This window comes from Rhinatrema bivittatum, chromosome 2 (assembly GCF_901001135.1).
Source record: "Rhinatrema bivittatum chromosome 2, aRhiBiv1.1, whole genome shotgun sequence".
NCBI classification, from domain to species: Eukaryota; Metazoa; Chordata; class Amphibia; order Gymnophiona; family Rhinatrematidae; genus Rhinatrema; species Rhinatrema bivittatum.
Genome location: NC_042616.1, coordinates 689,359,717 through 689,383,660, shown reverse-complemented (window position 1 = coordinate 689,383,660; position 23,944 = coordinate 689,359,717). Strand labels below are relative to the sequence as shown.

Here is a 23,944-nt window from a genome sequence, read left to right as displayed (position 1 = left end):
CTTAGCCCCTTAGAAATAACGGACCATACTATGGTGTTGGTGGACTTTTTAGTGGGTGTTCCTTTTGACTCCCTGCGTCTCTGGCGATTTCCCCATCGTCTCTACGGTGATGCGTCTTTTCGCGCCTCTCTTGCACAGTGCTGGGACACTTATGTTTCTAATAACACTCAGCATACCTCCCAGCCCTTGCTGTTTTGGGAAACAGCAAAAGCTGTTCTTAGAGGTGATCTTATAGCTTATACTGCCCGTAGCAATAAAGCTTGCTTGCAACAGATTCGCCAATTGGAAACTCAATTGCGGGTCGCCAAGCACAAGTATGAGCAGTTCCTATCGGTAGCCACTAAATCCTCATGTGCATCCAGTTTCTTATCAAGGGGCTGTCATCAGTTCTGTTCCATTTGGCAAGGTACTCCTGGTTTTCACAAAAATGATCAAGCTCTGCACCAGCTCTCTCCATGTAATAAAAATACATTTTAAATTAAATTAAATAGGTTCTAAACAAAAACAAAACTGAAATCCTCATTATAGCACCGGAAAACTATACCCCCTCCTCACATTCTAACACTAACCAACATCCGGACACCGCAGGGCTCTCCACCACGCAACAAGTTAGAGACCTGGGAGTCATCATAGACAGCAGACTCAGTCTCAACAAATTCGTCAACACCACAACGCCTTACTGGATATCTGCAACGGGGCCTTATACCACCATTGTGGGACGGGTCTCCTCCACCGATGATCACAGACCATTGCTATCTAATCTGGTGAACTATACAAGCTGCATAATAAAGATATATTCTCTGTGTTTGTGCATCTGAGTCTAGCCTGGTGCTACAGTTCCCTACGGGGCTCCCATGGTGCTGCGAGTCAGGTAGGGGGACGCGGTCGTGGGGCGCCACGGCCGCGGAGCACAACAGCTTGAGGGCTCTGTGGCGGTACTGGGTTTGATTCCTGGGCCAGGATTCTACTCCTTCGGCTGACTGAGGCTGGAGATGCTATGAAGGAAAAGTAAGCTCCAGCCTTCACTCAACAGCTAGACTCAGGGTCCAGACTGCCGCGTTCTAGAGGGAGCTACAGTCAGTGGTACATGGCCGAGGACTGTCACTTAAATGAGTAGACTAAGTGAGTTAGGATGGGAAACAAATAGAGTAAAACAAAAACCTTGATTATTAAACTTTGGCAGAATGAGGGAATATTGAATATAAGCTGGACTGCTGAACTATGGGAAATGCTTTAGTTTGAAAAGATAACTATTTCCATCAGAGATAAATATGAAGTTTGTATGGTCACATTTTGAACTGATGGCTAAATCAGTTAATTCAAAGTTAGATAGTTGGTTGTAAATTGTGTTGTGTCATTTAGCATGTTTAAACTTCATAAAACTGGAATTATTCACCTCAAATGATATTGTTAAAAGGCATTCTACTGATAGTAAGGGGTTTTCTTTATTATTTAGACTGTGGAAGGAGGAAGTCAGTTAATTCATTGTTCTTAGAAGCAAAAAAATAGGGAAGTCATTATTAGACACATTTTAGATGTTTGGTATATTGAAATTCATGGGTAAGAATCATTGTATATCTAATGCAATAGCCGAGAAATATTTCAATAAAGAAAAACTGACATTATAGCAGCCAGATGAGAACATTGTCAGTACCCAAAGGTACAATTTCCTTGGGTGGCAGGACTATGAGGTATGAGATGTTCACCAGCAAATAGAATGCAATAACGGTAGATAATACTATTATCACACAGTGGGGAATGCTCTTGCTGGGGTTTTCATTCTCCTCTGAAAATATATAAACTGGTGAATAAATCAATAAAAAACATATACTGACACTGGGCACTCACCAGAGAAAAACACAGCTGAGAAGAGTATATCTTAACATAAGAGGAACATTCTCTATAAACATAGATTACCCTGTCCAGTGGGAATCTATTCTTAAACCAAGTCCAATACTATTTCTCATTTTTACCAGAATAAGCCAGATAAAAAAAAGGTGGCCTAAAAAATTAGCTCTATCTGGGATAGAACATCAGTGGCAGATTCAAAAATTACAATTTCTCTAAAGCTTAACTTAAATACATCTTGGTATTTCCTTCTGAGAATAATTCAGAATAATGCATACTGTATTCAATGCAGTGTAGTGTATAAAGCTGATTATATCATTTACAATTGATACAGAACACTGCGGCGAGGCTTATAGGGTAGTCTGAAAAGGAATGAATCTGTTTCACTGATGCTATGTCAGCTTCACTGATTTCCTATGTCGCCTGCAGTTTAAGCTGGCAGTTTTATTATTTAAAGCCCTTTATGGTACAGCAACCTTGTATTTGAAAAACAGAAATGCCCATTATTCTCCATCCGGATATTTAAGATAATCTGAAATGGACCTTCTTCGGGTACCTGAGTTTTGGGAAATTATACTTGTTAAGGAGCTGTGTCCATGTTTTCTGTGGCTGCTCTTATATTTTGGAATTCTCTTCCAGCACAGCTGAGAAATGTCAGTGACCTCTGTGTATTTCACAAGCATGGCTTTTCCGCAATACAGTAAAGTTTCAGTAAACTGCTGGATTCTGTTGTATAGCATTTACTAAAATGCAGTAGAATATTATTTATTCTTTTGTAATATGTATATCCTTGTTGTATTTGATATTTATGTAACAGACACTTTTGTTACCATTAAGGCCTGGGTGAACCTTTAGTAAGAGCATAGGTTAGTGAATGGGGGAGAGGTTACCATTCAAATTCAGCCCCTTCCTTTGAGGGGTCTGGAATGGCTGTCCCCCTTGAGAGTTTTTTTTAAACAGAACTCTCCAGAGATTTGGGAGGCAGTCCCGTATGGTTTACTAGCAGTTAGAAGGTAGAGAGAAGATTTTTCCTGTGTTGACTTTTTTCAGGCCCAGACAGAGGAGCCAAGCAAACCCTGCCTGGGGTTACTGACCAGGGTCAGGAGGGTATTTCCTTATCCAGTCCACTCATTGGCTGGTCAGGATTTCCCCTATGGGTTTGTTTTTTAAGTGGTAGAAGCCTTGTGAGACCCAGCACACCACCTGAACTCTGGGAATGAGGAATCTGGTTTCTGGGGCTTTGCAGGTTAGGGAAGACCTGCTCTTCCATACCCTTAACAAGGAAGGAGGACGTGGTGACTTGCCGCAAGGAGAAACTCCAGTGTTAAACTCAGTTAAGGGAATAAGCTCTTAAGTTTTGAGATCCAGGAAGAAGGGGCAGCCAAAACCTTCCTTTCTGTTGGAACAGGGAGAGCTGCCTACTTCAAAGGTTCTTATGGCCTGGATTGGCCACTGTTGGAAACAGGATGCTGGGCTTGATGGACCCTTGGTCTGACCCAGTATGGCATTTTCTTATGTTCTCCCATTAGAGATCTGAAAGAGATTGAAAGAATCAAGAAATTCAGAAGTTCTGTTAACCGTGAGTAAAAGAAACCAGTCATCACTGGGGACACCTATCCGGTGTCTTCACCCCTGGGGAGAGAGCCTTGCTTGTCTATGTCAAGGGCAGTGTCCATTTATGCCAGTGCTTGAGGGGTTTTTCCTGCTCACATATGGATAATCTCTCCACTTGGAAGCTTCACTTTTCTATCCCCTGGAGGGTGGATGTTTCCCTGCCATTAAGAGAGGTGATATGAGGGATTGGGCTTTCCTTTCACTGCAATGCTGATGATGTAATCTTTAAACTCTAATTCTCACATTGGTGAAGAGGTTGTAAAGCTCAGTGACTGAAGTGACTGCATAGTTCAGAATAAATTAACTACAGATTAATCCCAGTAAGACTCAGGTTTTATGGATTAGTAAAATGTTGCGAGCACGGAGGCACGGTCACTTATTCAAGGGAAATTGTGAGCCCTTGGATCATGGTGCGGCTCAGGAGAAGCCCCAAGACAGATTGTGGGAGGTGAGTGTGTACAGGCACGGGCGGAGCAGGAACAAGACTGGACCGGAAGCAAGGCAAGGAACGTCAGGAACTGGAACAAGGCAGGCTCAGCCCTCCACTGGACCTATATGCCACTCGGTAGCCCTTCTGGATCCGCTGCTTGTAACGACGAGTGCATGAGGTCAGACGGAGACTGAGGGCAGGAACAAGATGAGACAAGGAACTTGGGAGACTCAGACGAGGATTCAGGAACTTGGAAATCTCATGCAAGGATTCAGGATTCAGGCATTAGTACTGGGTGATTACTGCATCGCAGCACACTCTACACAGCCGTCTGTGGATGGTTGCAGATCATGCTGAAGCGGAGCAGGTTCTTTCAGAGTCTTGGGCATGGACGGAAGCAGATACAAGGTACTCTGAAGACCAGGACAGGATTCAAGACTCGGAACTTGGCATTAAAAATGGGAGCCTTCTGGAGGCTTGCACTGCAGACATGAAGGTAGGCCTTGTGCCACGAATCGCCCTACACAACCCCCCATGGGCTGGTTCTGAACCATGAGGGTGGCACGCCAGGAAAGGTAGACAAGCAAGCAAGGAACCTGGAAGCAGGATGAAGAGCTAGAGGCGAGGACATCAGAACCAGGACTAAAACACGGAACATAGAACATCAGGAACTTCTGGACCGAGAACACCAGGGACTTCTGGATGAGGAACATCGGGACTTGGAATATCAGGACAAGGAACAAGCAACGAAGGGGGTCCTACGAGGAACAAGACCAGGAATATCAGATGAAGGGGACCAGGAACAATCAAGAGCATGGAACATGGAGCCATCTGGGCAGAAGCAGACCTCAGAAGACTTTGACTGGAGAAGAGGAACATGGAACCCAATTCGAAGGCCCCAAGGAAGTGAAGCTGAGCCCTTTTGTAGGGCTTGGACTAAGGAACAAGCTGATGGCATCATCCGGAGGGGCTGTGGGCTTTTCCTGCCGCTGGCCCTTTAAATATGATGAAGAGGTGTGTGCCAGTGCCTAGAGGAGCCCGGAAGATGGAGGCCTACAGCGTCAAAGAAGAGCAAAGCTGGAGGCAGCTTCCTGCCACAAAGAGGTATCCCAGCGGCGGCGGCTTCCTGCCACTTCAAGGGATCCTGGTGGCATCTTCCCTGCCCCGAAGGCGGAGTCAGCAGTGGCGGCTTCAGGGCCGCATGGGAGGAAGTCTGCAGTGGCTTTGCAAGCCGCAAAGAAGAACATCGGCGGCAGCGGGCCGGGTACAGTGGTAAGTGAAGGACCTGCTCGTGGGATGGGCTCCACGAGCAGGATCGTAACATAAAACCAATATCCCTAATTGAACTATGTATGTTCATAGCCTGGATATTGGATTCAAGTTTATAAATGGTTCCCAAAATCTTTTTGATTGTTAAGACAATCTTTTAGTTACTCAGGTTGCACCCTTTCTGCCCTTTCTTAGATAAGCCCTTGTTTCAAAATCAATTCATTCTTTTGTTATGACCCATCTTGGCTGCTGCAATTTGCTTTTGGTTGGTCTACCTCAGAACTCCATAAGATGAATGTAGTTGATCCAAAATGCAGCTACTCATATGATGGCTGGCATAAAGTACTCTGAGAGCTGCACTCAGAGGTATTGCTAGGTACTTAGACTTGGACATGGGCCTATGGGACTCGGGCCCATTCAGTCACCACCTGAGATTTTGATAATTAAAATTCAATAATCATGATCCACCTCTCCCGAATAAATAAGTAATCTTGTAAGAACACAGGACACTAGTATTACTGAGATCTTATGGGACAATTTAAGAAATTGGCACCAACTACAATGGAAGAGCCAAAGAGGATATACTTTATTGGCTGATTCTTACACAATCAGTAATGTGCATCCAGTTTCTTATCAAGGGGCTGTCATCAGTTCTGTTCCATTTGGCAAGGTACTCCTGGTTTTCACAAAAATGATCAAGCTCTGCACCAGCTCTCTCCATGTAATAAAAATACATTTTAAATTAAATTAAATAGGTTCTAAACAAAAACAAAACTGAAATCCTCATTATAGCACCGGAAAACTATACCCCCTCCTCACATTCTAACACTAACCAACATCCGGACACCGCAGGGCTCTCCACCACGCAACAAGTTAGAGACCTGGGAGTCATCATAGACAGCAGACTCAGTCTCAACAAATTCGTCAACACAACAAAAGAATGTTTCTTTAAACTTCAAACAATAAAGAAACTCAAACCACTCCTTCTTTACAGAGACTTCCGCATGGTTTTACAAGCCATCATACTCCCAAAGCTGGATTACTGTAACTCTCTCCTAGGCCTACCAGCATGCACCATCAAACCACTTCAGATGGTCCTGAACGCCTCTGCAAGAATTCTATCAAATGCCAAAAAAAGAGATCATATCACCCCAATCCTACACCACCTCCACTGGCTTCCGATTAAATACAGGATCCAGTTCAAGTCTTTAATGATGATACATAAGGCCTTACACAACATCGCACCTCTCAACTTAACATTTCAAATTAAACTACACACATCCGTGAAACCAACCAGAAGCGCCTATCAGAACAGACTAATCACACAACCGGCGAAATCCGTTCTGAGGAAATGTGCATTATCCACAGCGGGCCCTTCACTTTGGAACTCGCTCCCTCCAGACCTTCGTCTGGAACCATGCCACACTACATTTAAAAAGAAACTTAAGACTTGGCTGTTCAAACAAGCTTTCCCCTAGAGCCAAGAACATGAAGAAAAGTCTTTTCAAGCCCACAACGATTTATTCAGATCTATTATTTTCTTCCTTTATTCAATCAGAAATTTACATATGCATGCTGACTAGATACATACTACATATACTCATATTGACTTCATATTTTCCATGCTATTTATTGACTTAACTGCATGTTTATTAACGGTTCAATATCATACACTATTTGCTTACTTCGATTACTTTGTTCAATGTAAAAACTTCTTTTTTATTCTGTTCTATGTAAACCGCTAAATGTAGCGAAAGTTACTGTTCCTTGTGAACCGGGGTGATATGTATACAGGAACCTCCGGTATATAAATTATATTAAATAAATAAATAAATATAATAACACTGAAAATTACACTTCAGTCATGGGATTCTAGACAAATTCTTAAACCTTTTACTGCATCAGCATACAAATAATATAAAGATATTGTACATGAACATTTGAAACCACAGAGATCCTTTCTTCAGATGTTACATCAGAGACATTCACATTTGAAGAAGGGATCTCTGTGGTCTTGATAGCTCATGTACAACATTTTTGGACAATACTTACATTGATCCAATAATTTTTTTTAAAATGTATAATCTGCCTTTTGTGACATGTCAAAGCAGAAGGGTCAAAATATCACAGGGGGCGGCCCTGCAGTATTTTGCCCCTCCTTGACAAAATATTATGGCATTATTGCCACATTCTTTTGTACTGCGGGAAAGGTCCCCTATATAAAACATGGCTGAGGCCTCCTAAAAGTACAATGGCTGCACCCTACACAAGGGGCCACCATCACTTTAAAAGGCCATGTAGACCGACCCAAATTACCCCCCTGCTTTAAAAGTATTAAAAAAAAAAAAAGTCACCAGGGTCTTGCTATACTTCCCACCCACCTCAGGGCCACCTTTTGAGGAGATCCCACAAAACAAAGTTTAAAAAAATAGAATAGTAAAGACACAGCAATGCCCTGGACCCCAAAACTGACCCTTTAAATAACCCTTCTGGGCAAAGAAAATTGCCCCTCTTAGTAAATTCCTCCACATTTGGACCCTCCTTTCCATTGATACCCCATGTAGGTTTCCCCCTCCGCTAACCCCCAAAAATTAGCCTAGTGAGCTAATTCCTCCCCCCCCCCCCCCGATTCCCTGACTCCCCCCATACCTTTAAAATGCTCATTGGTGGTGAATGGAGGGCTCAGTGCGATCCCCTAGCCCAGGGCCTGGTTGGAGCCATTTTCTTAAATGGCACTGACCAGCCTTTGACTGTACCATGTTTTGAGGAGGAAGAGGAGGAGGTACCAAGGCACAGTTTCTGGATGTATCAGAGGAGCTAGTTTTGTGCAGGTTCAACAAGGAAACCATACTGTATCTATGTCAGCAGTTAGAGCAGAACCTCACCCTCCCATTCAGAGAGACCATATCTTGCCAGTATACCTCAAAGTCACCTCAGCCCTTGCCTTTTTGGCCACTGGTACCTTCCAGACTCCTCTAGGATTCATGGCAGAATAAGTTAGCCACCTCCTTATATATTGATCAGTTTCTGGGTGTATTTCTCAAGAAAACACTTTAAAATATATCTTTCCAATGGAGCAGACAACAACAAGTCTCAATTGATTTCTACAAAATTGCATATTTCCCCTCTGTTTTGGAGGCTGATTGTACTCACATCCCTACAAGGGTATGTGCAAACAACGAGGCCACCTTCTGCAACTTCAGCTTCTTTCACTCCCTTAACATGCAGGTGGTCTATGATGCCAAAGATATCATCATGGTCATGGATGTAGTGACCAGATTTCCTATATCCTGTCATGATACCTACATCTTCTCACATTCAGTCATGATTGCTACTAGTAAGCTCTAGTCACTGGGTGTTGGCGTCTGCGTTGGTATGCTGCTCTCAATACAGTGACACAGCAACAAACCTGTGCTCTTTTCTCTCTCTGTCTCCAGGTGGTCTTACCACTTAGAACCAGGAGGGCCACTCCACCCTCTACCAGTAGACAGATTCACTGCCTACCAGTTTGGAATATCTCAATCTCCTCTGCTTTCTCCCCTACAGGTGATAGAGGATATCCACTCAAAAATTGGTTTATAATCCCACTGGAACACCCACAGATTGCAGCAGATGTCTCCTACAGCAGGATCCACCAGTAGACTACGGGTAATCATTGAGAGAACCTTTGGCGACTTCAGAACATGTTTCCTTTGCCTGAACAAATCAGGATGATATCTTCTCTACAACCAAACAAATATCTGACATCTTTCTAGCCTACTGCATACTTCATAACCTGGCCAAAAGCCAAGGCCTGCCTCCACCAGAAGGAGAAGATAATTATCTTTCAGGGCCCAGTGATGAATAGGAGGAGGAGGAGGGGCAACATACAACCTGAGTGAGGAAGAAATGCAGGAGATACATCACCAAACTCAGCAGATTGTATAGGAAAGGAACACAATGATACAAAGACATTTTCAAAAGGTGAAGATTCATTTATTTACAAAAGATAGGTGATTTTTGTGCATTGCAAACAAATTATTGGGATGTCTTCCTCTATAAAGGGATGCTCTGGTCCATTGGACTGCCCAAGCCTGGTGCTTCTGCACTGAAGTGGCAATCACTACTGACAGTACCTTCAGAGGTCATGGGCACAGAAGGCAGTGACAAGTGATAGCTGCAGGAGAGCTCTGGAGGTGAGAGAGGCTCCTGAAAGCAGATGATTGGGGCTCTAGAGAATGAATGCCTGGCTGCACTGGTGTGCCTTTCCTTTTCAGCTCGTGTTCAAGATGAGGCTATCCCCATGAAACCCCCTCTCTGGCAGACAACCCCTGATGCAGGGGCTACAGAAAAGTCTCAAGTGTTAGTGGCGCCAGCCGCAGCAGACCGCGACTGGGACCGGGTGTCATGGCCGCCGGCCGCGACGAAGGCAGGATCAGGGGCAGCAGGCTTAACTCACCTGGTTTGCCGGAGTTTGGCTGCGGGAACTGCGGGGACGGACAGCCCTTCCTGTCTCTTCTTTGGCTGCCGCTACCGCTGAGCCAGCAGCGAGGCTCTGCGGCAATCTGACTCCTCCCCCTGTGCCTCTTAGGGCCGCGCGCGCGGCTGCAGGAGAATCTTAAAGGGACCATGACAGGAAGTGTCATGGCTCCCCCTGTAGCTCCTCCTCCTGCTTCCTGTACTTAAGGCAAGGACTGAGCATTCAGTCCTTGCCTTGGTATTAAGGTTCCTGCCTTGAGTGAGCTCCTGGCTCCTGGTTCGTGCTTCATCATCCCGTCTTCTCCCCTGCTCCGTGGATTGATTCTTGGCTGCTGACTTGGACTGGTGGACGTGTCTTCTCTGGATTGATCTCGGTACGGCTCTGGACTCTTCTCTGGCCTGACCTCGGTACGGATTTGGACCCTTCTCCTGTCTCGACCCCGGTACGGCTTCGGACCCTTCTCCTGCTTCAACCCTGGACTGGATTTGGACCCCACTGGCATATTGAACTTGGACTGGCTTTGGACTCTTCTTCGATTTCATCCTCAGACTGTCACGACCTGCTGGAGGCGCCAGCCGTCTGGAACCCACGACCTGCAGGAGGCGCCTGCATCCAGACGCCTGCATCCAGACCTCTTACAAGTCTTCAGGCCTGCATCCAGACCTCTTACACGACCTGCAGGAGGCGCCTGCATCCAGACGCCTGCATCCAGGTGCCTGCATCCAGACCTCTTACAAGTCTTCAGAGAAGTCGCCTAAGTCCCAGCGGCCGGACCCTTACGGGCTTTTCCTGGGGGGGGTCGCGTGCTTCCAGGGTGAAGCCTTCTAGCAAGAGTCCTCGGTTCGAAAGGCCTCACCCTTCGACGGTAACTGTTACCTCGAAACAGCGGTCCACTTTCACAACATCAAGGCTGTCTTTGCTCTCCCAGATCTCCAAAACAGTCTTGCACCAAACTGCTGGAGTCTTGCACCAAACTGCTGCAGTCTTGCACCTCCCTGCTGGAGACCCTGGCCCTGGGGGCCAGGGTCTCCAGCAGGGAGGAGCCTAAGCCTATGGAGTCCTAGGTGCTGTGGTGGGATAATCAGGCCACACAATCAATTCACTCTTGTAACAATACTCATAGTGAGAGGGTCTGCTGATCTAAAAGGGCATCCTTGAAGGAAAACTCAAAGTCCAAGGTTGGTATTCAAATAATAAAAAGGTTTACTTCAGCTTAAAAAAGCATCTGCATGCTAGGCTTCCACAAATCATGAACAGGATGAGAAAAAGATGCAAATCAAAAATACACTTGTCTTTGTCCATAGTGCCTCTTTTGATGACCCCCCTGCTCTTAACTGAAGGTCCTGGTCCAAATTGCCTTCCCCAATAAGGGTTTGTAAGTTCTCCTCCAATTATAAGATAAACCAGGGATGATGGAAAACATTCCTCAGCTTCAAAAATAGAATCTCCAAAGTATTTTCCAAAATACTCAAAAATCCTAATCTGTTTTCTACTTTGCTGTTAATGGGGCGCAAGATGCAAAAACAGGAATACAGCCCTTCCATCCAGGGGTCTTCCCTCTAACTCAGAAGCTGATCCAAAATTTCAAAAATCAGTTCCCAAATCCTCAAAAAAAAACTCAAACCCACCACTTACTTCCAAAAACCACTTCACATGATTACGCCTTGGGGACCTACAGTTGAAACATTAAAACTCAGCTTCAAGGTGCTGCCCCAAGAACACACAGAGGTCCAAATTTAATACAAACAAATTTAAGTTTATTATTTAATATTGAAAGCCAATCATATGAGACCTCTGGAAGACTCAGAGTGAGAGCCTCATGTTTTTTTAAGGCTCTCTCTGCATGTCTTAGCGTTTGTCAGTGAGTGCTGACTTTTTATAGGTAAAACATAAAATGATCCCTAATAGGACTTCATAGTGTATCAGGTACCACGTGTCTTGTGTCCAAATCAGACAACCTATGTCTAAGGTACTGTGACGCTTTCACCGGTCCGTACACCGTCTGCTTGCATCCATTCCCGGGTCCAAACCTTGTCCGAGCTTCCCTGGAAACTCAAATAGCAGTTTAAACATATTTATCTTAAAAGTCCCCAGGTGGGATTTGTACCCTCATCACCTGGATGGAAGGCAGATGCCTTCCCTACTGAGCCAGCAACTCACTTTCCAACCACTGGCTTCAGAAGTCCCTCTCAAAGTCCATAGTTCAAAAGTCCGGCCCCACTGGGCCTAACTGCCACCTCCCTCCGTACCTCTGGGAGCTCAACCCTTCCCCAGAGATACAGCCACCCACCGGCAGTTCTCCAGGCAAAGTATCCTTGTCGTTCGTCCAACAACAGAAGTCCCCGCGCTCACCTTCTCTGTGATAGTTGCGGCAGTCCTTCACATGGTCGGGGAATGTCCAGCCTCGACGTCTCCCAGAGCAGACAGGAAATCCAATCCTTACTCCTCAGTCCCCCACAGGAGACTGAGACTGCTCTACTAGGGAGTCCTTTTTATCCTGTGGAAACTCCTCCTCCTCTGCCAGCTGATTGGCTCCAGGGAAGTCCCACCCTTAACCTCCCACACCTGTGTTTCTTCTGCTCTTGTAACATCCGGGGGAAGGAACCAAGGGACGTCTGTTGCCTGGTGTTGCTGTATTTTCCTTCCCCCTCCCTTCCCTTGAATCTTTGGTTCCTGGGTCTTTACCTTCCTATCTAGTCTAGCATAGTGACTCCGTCATAGGTACCCTGGTCCTGCCTCCCATATTGAGATCCAATTAGGCCCAGCAGATACCCACATTTCTGATGATTAGTTTCAGTAGGCCACGTGTCTGATGATTAGTTTCAGTAGGCCTTTGTTCTGTCACTCTTTCCAGTCTTTTGATCAGACTCCTAATCTCATGGGGATCTCCAGTTACACTGGGCCCCTCAAGTTGAGATAGTATTCTGTGAGAATATGGCCTGGTCCATGTGTTCATTGTGACCTCATAACCCTCCATCATATCTGAATAGGTCTGAATTCATTCCAGATGTCTCCCAGAAGCCATTCAAGCTCGGGTCAAAGAATAAGGAATTCAAGAAAACATTTGATCCACACTGAAACATATCACACTCTAAAAGGGCAAACAGTGGAATATGGTATTTGAGTAGTGTGATCAAAGCAGCTTTCATAGACAAAGGTAAGGAAAGACATATTACATAATCATTTAGCTGATTCAGCAAAGAAATGCATATAAGTATTAGAAGTTATAAGACTGGAAAATGCTACAAAACTTGGAATGAACAAACTTCCCAAATCCTCAAAAAAACCCCAAACCCACTTCACATGATTACGCCTTGGGGACCTACTCAAAAAACACAGCTTAACTGTGAGATCCTGGGATGACCACCTTACTCTCTCAATATCTCCTAACCCACTGGCTAATGCATGTGCTCAGTGGCAATTGGTACTACTGAAATCCATCCCAAAAAGAGGATGTCCCAAAAGCTTGGAAGGTGTAGGATATGCAAAAGTCCACTTACAAAAATCCAAGATGAACACATACAGGATAACATGGCCCCAATATCAGCATAATTTTTAAATGGACAAAAACCACAGAAATTTACCTGTCAATCAATGCTAGCAGAGCACCAACATTAGCACTCCAACAGTCCCGATGTCAGCACCATTTTTAAAAGGACCTAACAGCAATACAATATTTGTCAGTCAGTGCTACAGTGCCAATGAAGATGAAAATTAATTGCAAAACCATCTTAGGAGTAGAATAATGTCCATTATCCTGTTCACATTGCAGATTTCCAAAATTCAATTTGTAAAGATTTTTTATATATGCACATACAATATAAATACAAATAGAGGCAACATCACCTACTATCAGTACCTTAAGGGTATTTTTTTTTCTTTTCAAAAGCAACAGTGATATCTTTAAATTGTATGATTTTCTCAGCAGAGCCCTCAAAACAGCAAATTCTATAAGAGAACTCTATAGTATACCAATGGTTGAGATGGACAGATGCTGAGCACAAGTCTGGATGAAGAGAAGCTTGAAGAAAATGGCAATCCAGTTTGCAGTAGTGTTCGTGTCAAAGGCTTTGTGATTAGAAGAAACAGTAAAATCCTTTGTCTCTTGTTTCAAGAGACAAAGGATTTTGTTACAGCCAAGGAGCCTCTTTCAAGGTTCTATAGTGTCAATTCCATTCTAGGGCTGTCATTCAAGGATAGCAGGAAGTTTAACTATCTTTTCACAAATGTTTTTGGGACTTTAGTCTCTATGATGTGCCTTTCTCTGTATGATGTGTACTGTTACATGAGGGGCCTCGAGAGGCCTTGAATTCTGTTACATGAAGGGCCTCGAGAGGCCTTGCATTCTATTACAAACGGGGGTGTTTTAGTGTGCCCTTGGGCCTCAGCCCGACCCCAGACGGATCTAGGGCCGAACCGAGGGTTGACGGTGTGTACCAGCATGGCTGAAGGGCTTACCCTCTGCCAGGCCTGCAAGCTCCCGAGGCCAACAACATGATGATGTTGGAATGTGAATGGTCCTCCGACCATTCCGAGCCCTTTCGGACCTGCCACTTGGATCGGCATGGAGCAGCAGGCCTGGCCTGAGGACGAGGGCAGACGGGCCTTGACACGAAGACATAACAACAAGGTTGATGCTACGGCATCGCAGATGAAGACATGACACCAAGGCTGATGCGGATGGCATCAGAGATGAGGGCTGGCACAGGACATGGCACCAAGGTAGCTGAAGACATGACACCAAGGCTGATGCGAAGACATCACGGACCAATGGTCGATGCGATGGCATCCTGGACCAGGGTCGATGCGACGAAATCAGAAACAAGACATTGACATGATACCAAGACTGATGCAATGGCATCCAGGACGAGACGAGGAACTTGACAAAGTCCAGACGAGATGAGAAGCTGGGCGGAAGGACATTGGCACTGTCTCTCAGGGCGCCCTACACAGTCCACCCGCAGGACTGGTCGCGGACCATCCTGTTCCACTGCGCGCCTTACACAGCCCGAGGAGGCTGGTCACGGACCATGCTGAAAACGGGACAAGCACAGGGAAGAATCCAGTCGAAGTGGGACTCCGACGACGAAGCCAGATGTCGCCCAAAGCACCACAAAGGCTGGCAGGACATGATGGCTCAGGAGCAGAGGACACCAGTCCACCTGCCGGCCACTCCATGCTCGGGAAAGACATCATCCGATGGAGTCGGGCCTGACACGACCTGAAGGCTCAGGAGCACTGAAGCAAACACCAAGAAGGACAGAACATCAAGGAACCTGGGACATCAGGAAGCAGAAGAGCAAGACGAGACAGCAGGACACCTGGACGGGGACCTCAGGCACGAACATGACTTGACATGACAAGAAGACGAAACGAAGAGGAGCTCCACAAAGAAGACCTGATGGAGCTCTGGCAGGCAGGAGCCTCCAGAGTGAAGTAACTCCGATGCAAGGCGGAGCAGCCCTTTATAGGGCTGGAGCAGGAAGTCCAATCTTAGGTGGGGCCAGCACACTTCCTGTGTCTGGCCTTTAAATCCTGTAGAGAGGCGCGCACCGGCGCCTAAGGAAGGAAGCAGGCGCTTGTGCAGGACCGCGGACAGCGGCCTGCACCTACGTCTTCGACGCAGGAGGCAGGGCTGGCCTGAGAGGCAGGCCTCGATGACGGCAGCGGCTCCAGCCGCTGAAGGAAGCCCCGGGGGCGGCTCAAGCCGTCACTCGAGCCCAGGGATGCGGCCTCCACAACGCGAAGAGGAGATGACGTCGGCGGCGGCTTCTAGCCGCGAAGAGGGACAGGAAGTCCGCGGCTCTGGCCGTGGTGAAGACAGGCAATATGGGCGGCCTCCGTGCCGCGCAGGGAAACAAAGTCCACGGCTCCGGCTGTGCTGGAAGGCCCGACGTCAGCGGCGTCCATGCCGCGTCGGGTGAAGAAAGGTAAGCAGTGCCTGCTCGCGGGGGGACCCACGGGCAGGGTCCATGACATGTATAGCTTGTTGTGTTTGATTTTGTACACAGCAGTGTGTTTTAAAAATTGTTTTATAATTGAAGAAGTTTGAAGAGGCTATTTGAGGCTAAAGTATTCTATAGACAGTCACTGTCAGCAGTTTTGCTACAAATATGGAATTGAAAAAAGATCAAAGAAGCTGAATTCATTTTTTTTACATGGTATGAATATTTTGGCATCTAACTGCTGATATAGCAATTTTTTGATAAGATTAATTGTATCATCAATACATATTGTATTTAATCACTCGCTTCCCATTAGTGATGAATGAAGTTGATTTTTTTGTGTGTGTGTATGGCTGATGCAGATACTGTAATTTTGAAACACTGGGATAGTGTCAAAAATCCTCCATGTATTGAAGACACTAATAACAGATGAATTGTTCGTGTTTCTTCTTATTTTATTTGCATATATACAAAATTGTAATTTTGGAAATTATGTATTGTGGACAGATGAGAATAATGGATGCTAAAGTGATTTTAGATACATGATGTATGTGTCATCAGTGTCTTTTTGATGGCCACAAACACAATGCAACTTCATAGTGAAGCTGGCAGAGAAGGAGGCAGACACAGGTAAAAAGCACTGCTCTACTGCCACCAGTGAATTTTATAAGAATCATAAGCAAGAAATCTCCTCATATTTACTGGCAAATGTTTAATCTGTATTAGATTAGAGTGGGATTTTCTTGGATATTATTTGAAGTTTTCTTCTCTGAGATTTTTTTAAATATAGTAATGTTTCCATTCATGCCAGTTAACCCTTGAGAGGTTGTTTTTAACAGAAACCTCCTAGAAATGGAGTGAGATTACAAGTACCAATTCCAGCTGCAGTAGGGATTTCATCTGAGCAAAGAGGCTTGATAATTGGGGAAATAATTGAACCAGCTGAGACAACCCTCAGAGAAATATGGAAAGTAGTCTCAAGGACTGAGACTTCTTTGTCTTGAACTGTTACACAATGCTGTACATTTACCTCCAAAGCATAAAAAAAAATATAGCAGATCTGGAATATAGGATGAATTCTGATGAAAGCAAACTTGAAACATTAGAAAATTCAACCAAGACTTTATAGGGCCCGATATTCAAAGCACATAAAATGCTATTTAGCCAGATAAGCAGGACTTATGTGGCTAAGTAGCGGCCGCTGAATATGCGCCTACGTTCAGCAGCCTCTGCTTAGTTGTCTAAGTCCCTTATACGGCTAAATGTTACATGCCAAAAAGTAGGTGTGTACTGTGTGGATCAGGGCAGAGTGAGTTATAACTTATATGTATAAGTTATATGGCCACCACTGTATCTCTCTATAGGAGGGCTACCTGATAGGTCGAGGTGAGGTGTTAGTGGTGATTTATGGACCAGTTTCGCATGCAGAGTGAGATGTATGAACAGCACAGTACACCTTGGTGAAGATTTGACATAATTTGGAGTGAGCAAAGTCTCACAAAGATGAAATTTCTATATGTTCTCTCACCCTAGCTTGATGGTCTAACAGGGTATCATTTCAATACTTTCTCATGTAGTCTGGAAGGAACAACTGTCTTCCCTGAAGGGACAGTCACTATGGTAGCCAGAAGTATCTTAGTGGGATTAATGATGAGTCTGGGAGGTTCTGGGACATCTTCTATCTGGAAAGAGAGGGCAACTGCCCATTGATTCATGAGTGTGGGGCGATACTGCAGTTTGAAATTGAAGTGAACGAAGAACAAAGACCAGTGAGCTTGTCTTGCATTTAGACATTGAGCTAGGTGAAGATGTTCCAGGTTCTTGTGATTTATATATATTTTGATATGGTGTTGAGTCCCTTCAAGTAGGTGGCACCACTCCAAGAGTTAATTTAACAGCCAAGAGCTCTCGATCTTTGATGCCCTCTGCAATTGAGAATTTCTTTGAAAAGAAGTAACATGGATGAAGTACTCCTTCTGGAAAATGTTGGCTTAAAAACAGCTATGTCCAGAATAGAAGCATAGATTTCTAGGACAAAAGGCCATGTAGGATCTTTATGAAGTAGGCAGAGCCCATCCACAAAAGCATCCTTCAGGTTCTGGGATGCCTCCAAGGCTTCAGGTGGCCAGTTCTTGGTGTTGGCACTCTTACAGGAAAGCGCAGTAAGGGGAGCTGCCACGGAGGAGCAGATTGGGATAAACTGACAATAATTAGCGAATCCCATGAATTTCTGTATAGCCCAAAGTCCCACCAGACAGGGCCAGTCCCTGATGGCTTTTACTTTGGCAGAATCCTTATAGAATCCATAACGAGAGACAATGTATCCCAGAAAGGGAGTTCCTATTCAAAGAAGCATTTTTCCAGCTTGGCATATAGATTATTCTCTTGCGGGCATTGTAGGACTGTGCAAACATCTCGAAGTTGGGTGCTGAGGGTTTGAGAGAAGATCAATATGTTGTCTAGGTACATGACCATACAAGTGTACAGCAAGACACAAAAAATCTCATTAACCATCTTTTGAAAAACTACAGGTGCACTGCAAAGCCCAAAGGGCATAACGATACTCGTAGTGTCCATCACTTGAATTAAAAGCTGTTTTCCACTTGTCGTCAGCCTTGATTCAAATGAGATTATATGCCGCTCTGAGGTACAGTTTGGTGAAAATCTTCACTCCTTGTAGGCAGTTGAAGAGCTTCAATATTAATGGTAATGGGTAATGGTCCTTTTTTGTGATGGCGTTCAAGCCCCAGTAATTGATGCATGGTCTGAGAGAGCAGTCTTTCTTTGCAATGAATAAAATTCTGGCTCCAGCCAGGGAGGAAGAATGACAGATAAAACCATGTTCCAAGTTTTTCCCGGATATAGTCAGACATGGAAGTGACAAGGGGTAGACCCTTCCCTGCAGGAGCATGGTATCTGGGAAGAACTCAATCTTACAGTCCTATGTACAGTTAGGAGGCAGGATTTCAGCCTTCTTCTTTAAAAAGACGTCTTCAAATCCGCATACTGCGGAGGAAGTCCCAGAAGAGTTGTAGCTACGGTGAGGTGGCAAGGAGGCTCAACATGCTCCAGATAGTGATCCATACATTCTTGATCCCACCTAATGAGTTGTAGGATAGCCCAGTTAAATTGTGGGCTGTTCTGTTGGAGCCAGAATAATCCCAAGACAATGGGATGGATTTATTTATTTATTTATTTATAACTTTTATATACCGAGGTTCAATTAACAAGATTAATTATCACTTCGGTTTACATTAAACAGCAAAAATATAACAGAGACAAAGTCTTGCTTTACAATGAACAGGGAAGAAATAACCTGGATAAACAATGAACAGGGTAGAAATAATTAGGAAAACACATATTCTGGATGGACCTGGAGATTAGATGTAAACTGAGTTCTTCCTGATGGAGGAGACCAGTGAGTAAGGTCACCAGCGTTGTAGTCAGGGTGACCTGGCCAAGAAGATATTCCTTGTAGATGGAAGAAATTATCAAGGGGGAGGCCCTCCAGATTGTGGGAATGAGGAGTTGATCCACATGTTCTTTCATGATAAAGTTCCCACGGAACCTAAATTCAAGAATGCTTGTATGGCAAAGCTTATGGGACCCAGTTCCAAGGTCACAAGAAGTAGTAGTTGGAGAGCTGGAATAGTAAGGCTTAGGGTCATCTCCCTACCAGACACTAGGCACTGGAGTTTCCCCGACTTCAGCGGACAGTGAGCTAACAGACATTCCCAACCAGCACAATATAAACATAGGCCCTGCTGTTTACAGCAGAGCCTCTACTTGGAGGCCAAATAACTATGACCCATGTGCATGGGTTCTTGCGGAGGGGTAGAGTTGGTAGATTAGATGCTGGAGGTGAGACTGGCCGTTGGAACCAAGGTGCTAGTGTAATGTTTCTTAGAGGTGAATGAGCCTCACGTGTCCTGTTGGAGTCAGCGATCAATCTTCCCGGTCAGCTCGATGAGTACTTCTAAGGAGCAGCGAACTCATCCTTAATCTTTGAGGAGACACCCTCTAGGAAGATTGTGATAAGACAGTCCTCCTTCCAGTTGAACTCTGTAGCCAGGCTCTTAAATTCTATGGCATACTTGGCCAGGGTTCTGGAGACTTGGTGGAGGTGGAGTAAGTTGGAACCTATGGTGGCTGTTTGGCCAGGATCCTCCAAGACTGTCTTAAACAGGTCAGTAAACTGTTGCAAGTTGTGCAGCAGTGGGTCTGCAGGCTCTCAGAGCAGAAGGTCCAAGCTAGGGCTGTTCCATCCAATAGGGAGAGAATACAGGTCATTTTCGTCAAGTCATCTGGAAATAATGGTGTTTATAAGGAAAAGTACATGTGGGACTGATTCAGGAACCCTAAGCATTGCTTGAGGTTCCTGGTAAAGTGGGGTGGAGCCAGCAGTTGTGGTATGGGACAGCTGGAGGCTTTGGATGGTAGCAGTACTGACATAAAAGGTAATGGAGCCTCTGAGGTAGTGAGTGCATCTAGTCATGTGGAGAGCCAGTCCATAGAAGCCGCCAGGATCTTCTGCTGGTCTTGTAGCTTATGAAGCTTGGGATGGCCTACAGGGATATCAGATCCGCCAGGTCCATGGCCTCAGCAACCTGTTGCAGAGAGGAACCCTGCAGGTCCCCTCTGTCAGCAGATGGACCCAGATGAGGCAGAGGCCCAACTGGAGCTTTGCCTTTACCAGCCCACATTCCCCTTGCATTGAGCCTTTGGGTGCCAGGGCTGGCAGGTCTTAGGTAGGGGCATTTGCTGATGACAATGGGTTCCGTTGATGTAGATGGGTCAATGTGGGTGTGTGAGGTTTCTATGATGGCAGGCAGAGGTTTGTGGCAGGTGGCATTTCAAGTGTCCAGGAATCAAGCTATGGTCAATACTGGGTATCCATCTGAAGGTAAAGGCGGGCTGGATAGGTAGGATAAGAAGGCATGGAGGAGAACAGTCAGGCAGCAAGGGAGGCAAAGATGTACTGAAGAATGAAGACAAGGATCACTTGAACTGGAGATGTGAAGACAAGGACCACAAGAACTGAAGACAAGGAGTGATGGGGCAACATACACTACTGAAGGGTAGGGAGACCTGTTGCTGAGGCAAGGAAGTGGAAGTCTAGAGGGCCTTTAATAGGCCTAGCTGCATGATGTCAGAGCATGCTGCAGGACCTTTCCTGCCAAGGGTTCTTTAAATCGAGCAGCATCGGCTGCTCACGCGCCTAGGGGAGATATGGTGATATGGAGTCAGCAGTGTCCTGCTATGAGGTAAGCTGCTGGCATAATGCTGCAAAGGAAAGAAGGGTATAGCATGGAGTCGGCAGAATTGTGACTGGGGCCCGGCCTGAGAGGTTATGGTGGTGGTTTGCGGGGTTAGCCCAAAACTGCTGAATGCAACACTGGGTAGCATATTCTGCAAAAAAAAACTTTAAAAAAATTGGGGCATGTGCGGCCTCAGATACTTGTCTGATAAACATTGTCAAATTCTAAATAAATATGAAAACAAGAGGGAATCAGAGACATCTTTTCACATGATAGGCTCCTCCACTAAAGGGTAAACCATTACCTAGGTCTGCGTAACAAAGGAAACACATCCTGGTTAAGACTCCACTAACTGCCCACAAGCTTAGTGCAATACTCACATTGAGGCAGGAATATTTTAGTACACCTGCAGAGGACACAAAAATACCTGCACCTTCAATGCTATCTACCATAAAGCACACACCATCAAACAAGTAAATTGAACTTCCTAATTGAATCCTGTCATTCTCTCTTTTTTTCTCCTCTTTTCTTCCATTTCTCCATTTTAGCAGTCATCAAGATTGATGATTTTGGCCTGGGATGTAAAAAATATATATATATTTCTCCTTGACTGGTTTCAAGTGCATTAATTTCCTAGGTAACTGTTGCTAAATGGTTAATTGAACATCGGTACTCTATTATAAACCATCACATATTAACTGTTAAACAACTTATTTCATGATAATGTGCTTAGATTCTTCTGCAGTAAGGCCTTTTGGTTTCTACAGTTCTGCAGATGTAAACCAGGTCACAAGTACTGGATTGCGAGAGTTTGAAAGATTAGGTTGTTGTGTCTGCAAGTGGAACAATCAGGGCTATCCAATGCAGGCTTTTGATCAGCCATCTGAGCAGAATGGAGGAGTAGTCTAGTGCAGTGGTTCCTGACCCTGTCCTGGGGACCCCCCAGCCAGTCAGGTTTTCAGGATATCAACAATGAATATGCATGAGAGACAATTTGCATGCACTGCCTCCATAACATGCAAATTGGTTGGGAACTACTGGTTTAGTGGTTAGAGCAGTGGGCTGAGAACACCATTACTTCAGATATAAACAAAGGGAGTCATTTGCCAAGCTTTCAGGCCAATTCATTAAAAAGTCCGGGAGAACTGGTACTCCGTGTTGAGCGCCTGCTCTCCCGACGCGCGCAATTTTGTAGTTAAATTAGGGCCTATGCTAAAGGAGGCACTAGGGACACTATCGCATCCCTAGCACCTCCTTATTAGCAGAAGTGGCGGCTGTCAGTGGGTCAGACAACCGAAGCTTAATTTTACCGGCATCTGTTTTCGAACCCGCTGACAGCCATGGGTTCGGAAAACGGACACGGGCAAAATTGAGCGTCCCTTTTTCAACCCGCGGACTGGCGGGCAGATTTTTATTTTTTTTATTTTTGGGGCCTTTGACTTAATATCACTATGATATTAAGTTGGAAGGTGTACAGAAAAGCTGTTTTTTCTGCTTTTCTGTACACTTTCCCGGTGCTTTCTATGGTTAACGCCTGCCAAAGAGGTGCTAAACGGTGTGCTCGGCTGATCGCACCGTACTGAATTGGCCCATTTGTTGACTCCGTCCTTGGGGCTATCTCTGGGACTCATCTACTACTAGGCGACTCCCCCGCTCCTTGGGGTTGTGCCTCCACCTTGAACGAGATTGCCCATGCCTCCCACTTCTCAGGACCGCGTCTTCATACTACAGTGATTGCCATAGCTTCCCCTCTCCTCGGGGTAATGCTGTCCATCTTCTCTGGGGCTTGTGTGCTTCCCTGCTCCTCGGAGTTGCACCTACGAACGACATTGTGACTGCCTCCACTTCCCCGCTCCTTAGGGAGGTGCTATGTCATCACTAGAGGCTCAGCTCGGGCTTCCCTCTCCTATGGGCTGGCCTACGGCATTTCATCATCACCCTACGCTGTGCAGCTCCTCCCTTCGGGGTTGCCCTCCGGAGTACCTCCTGCTTGGTCAAGCCTCACGTCCCCCGCTCTGCGGTCTGTCTGGCATCCCTTCCCTCGGTTTCCCTTACCAGGCATTGCGTCCCCTCCTGGTGCTGAGGGATCTCTCTATTGCCTCACCCAGAGCTCTCTGCTGTCTCTGACCTCACCTTCCGAAGGTGCAGACCTGTGGGAGTCCTTCCCACAGGTAGTATCAACTTGCACCTCAGGCCAAGGTCCCACATACCCACAAATCATAACAAGGTCTTTACTGCCTGGTAAACAGAGTTTACTACATGGTAATTGCCTTATGCATAGATAACAAGCAGTATTTCCAATAGTGCGGTTTATCTACCCCCTAAAATCCCGGTACAATGTGGATATTAAAATTAATTTATTTGCATGCAAATCAGCTCATTACTTGGAGATCTTATGCTAAATGAAAAACATGACTTGCCTCAAAATTCGCCAGCCGTGTTATTTCATCGATAGTTAACTACATCTCAAGAGGTGAAGCTAACTTTCCTTGGGAACATCAGAAATTAACATACATCTTGATGCTCCAGGATCAGGTCTTAAAAGGTCCATTCAGGCCCAGAACTCTCCTCTCCAGAAGAGTGTAAAAATCAGGGGGGTCTATTGAGAAACCCTCTCCAACCCCCCCCCCCCCCCCCATCTGCTGGATTATATAACCAAATTTTGAAAAATAGATAATAATTGAGCCTGTGGTAGCCTGTCTCCTTGTTCTTAAAAATATTATCTAGCCATTCTACCTCTCTTCAGGCACCATAATTCATTTGCTATTAACCCTGGTAGTCTAGCCGTGAAGGACACAGTGCACTCTAGTCATCTTGCTCTGGGGACTCCATTTTCAAAGTGGTACAGGAAAGCTTCGGGCCTCCCTTTGTCCCTGTCATGGGAACAGCCTAAACATCCCCTTTAAAACATGGTGTCCTGGGATGAGGAGGCCACCATTGTGCAGCGTTTCTTCAGGACTGCTTTGCCACAGTATTTTTTGCCACATTATTTTACCACTAGGAAAAATGCTGCATGATGCATAAACCTCCAGTAACAAGTACCACTAGTTAGTGAATCCCATTTTTTCATCAGGAAAAAAATGACCGTGTCTTATTACATACACCCACCTCTCTGCCCCAG

At 45.5% G+C, this 23,944-nt stretch overlaps 1 protein-coding gene across 1 annotated transcript in view; it reads right to left on the bottom strand.

Annotated features, from left to right (window-relative positions):
* Positions 1-12,075, bottom strand: part of LRRCC1 (leucine rich repeat and coiled-coil centrosomal protein 1) — a 221,413-nt gene extending 209,338 nt beyond the window's left edge. Inside the window, exon 1 of the mRNA XM_029591580.1 lies at positions 11,973-12,075. The gene's annotated coding sequence lies outside the window, so the exon portion shown is untranslated. The remainder of the gene's footprint in view (positions 1-11,972) is intronic.
* Between the last annotated feature and the right edge of the window lie 11,869 nt (positions 12,076-23,944).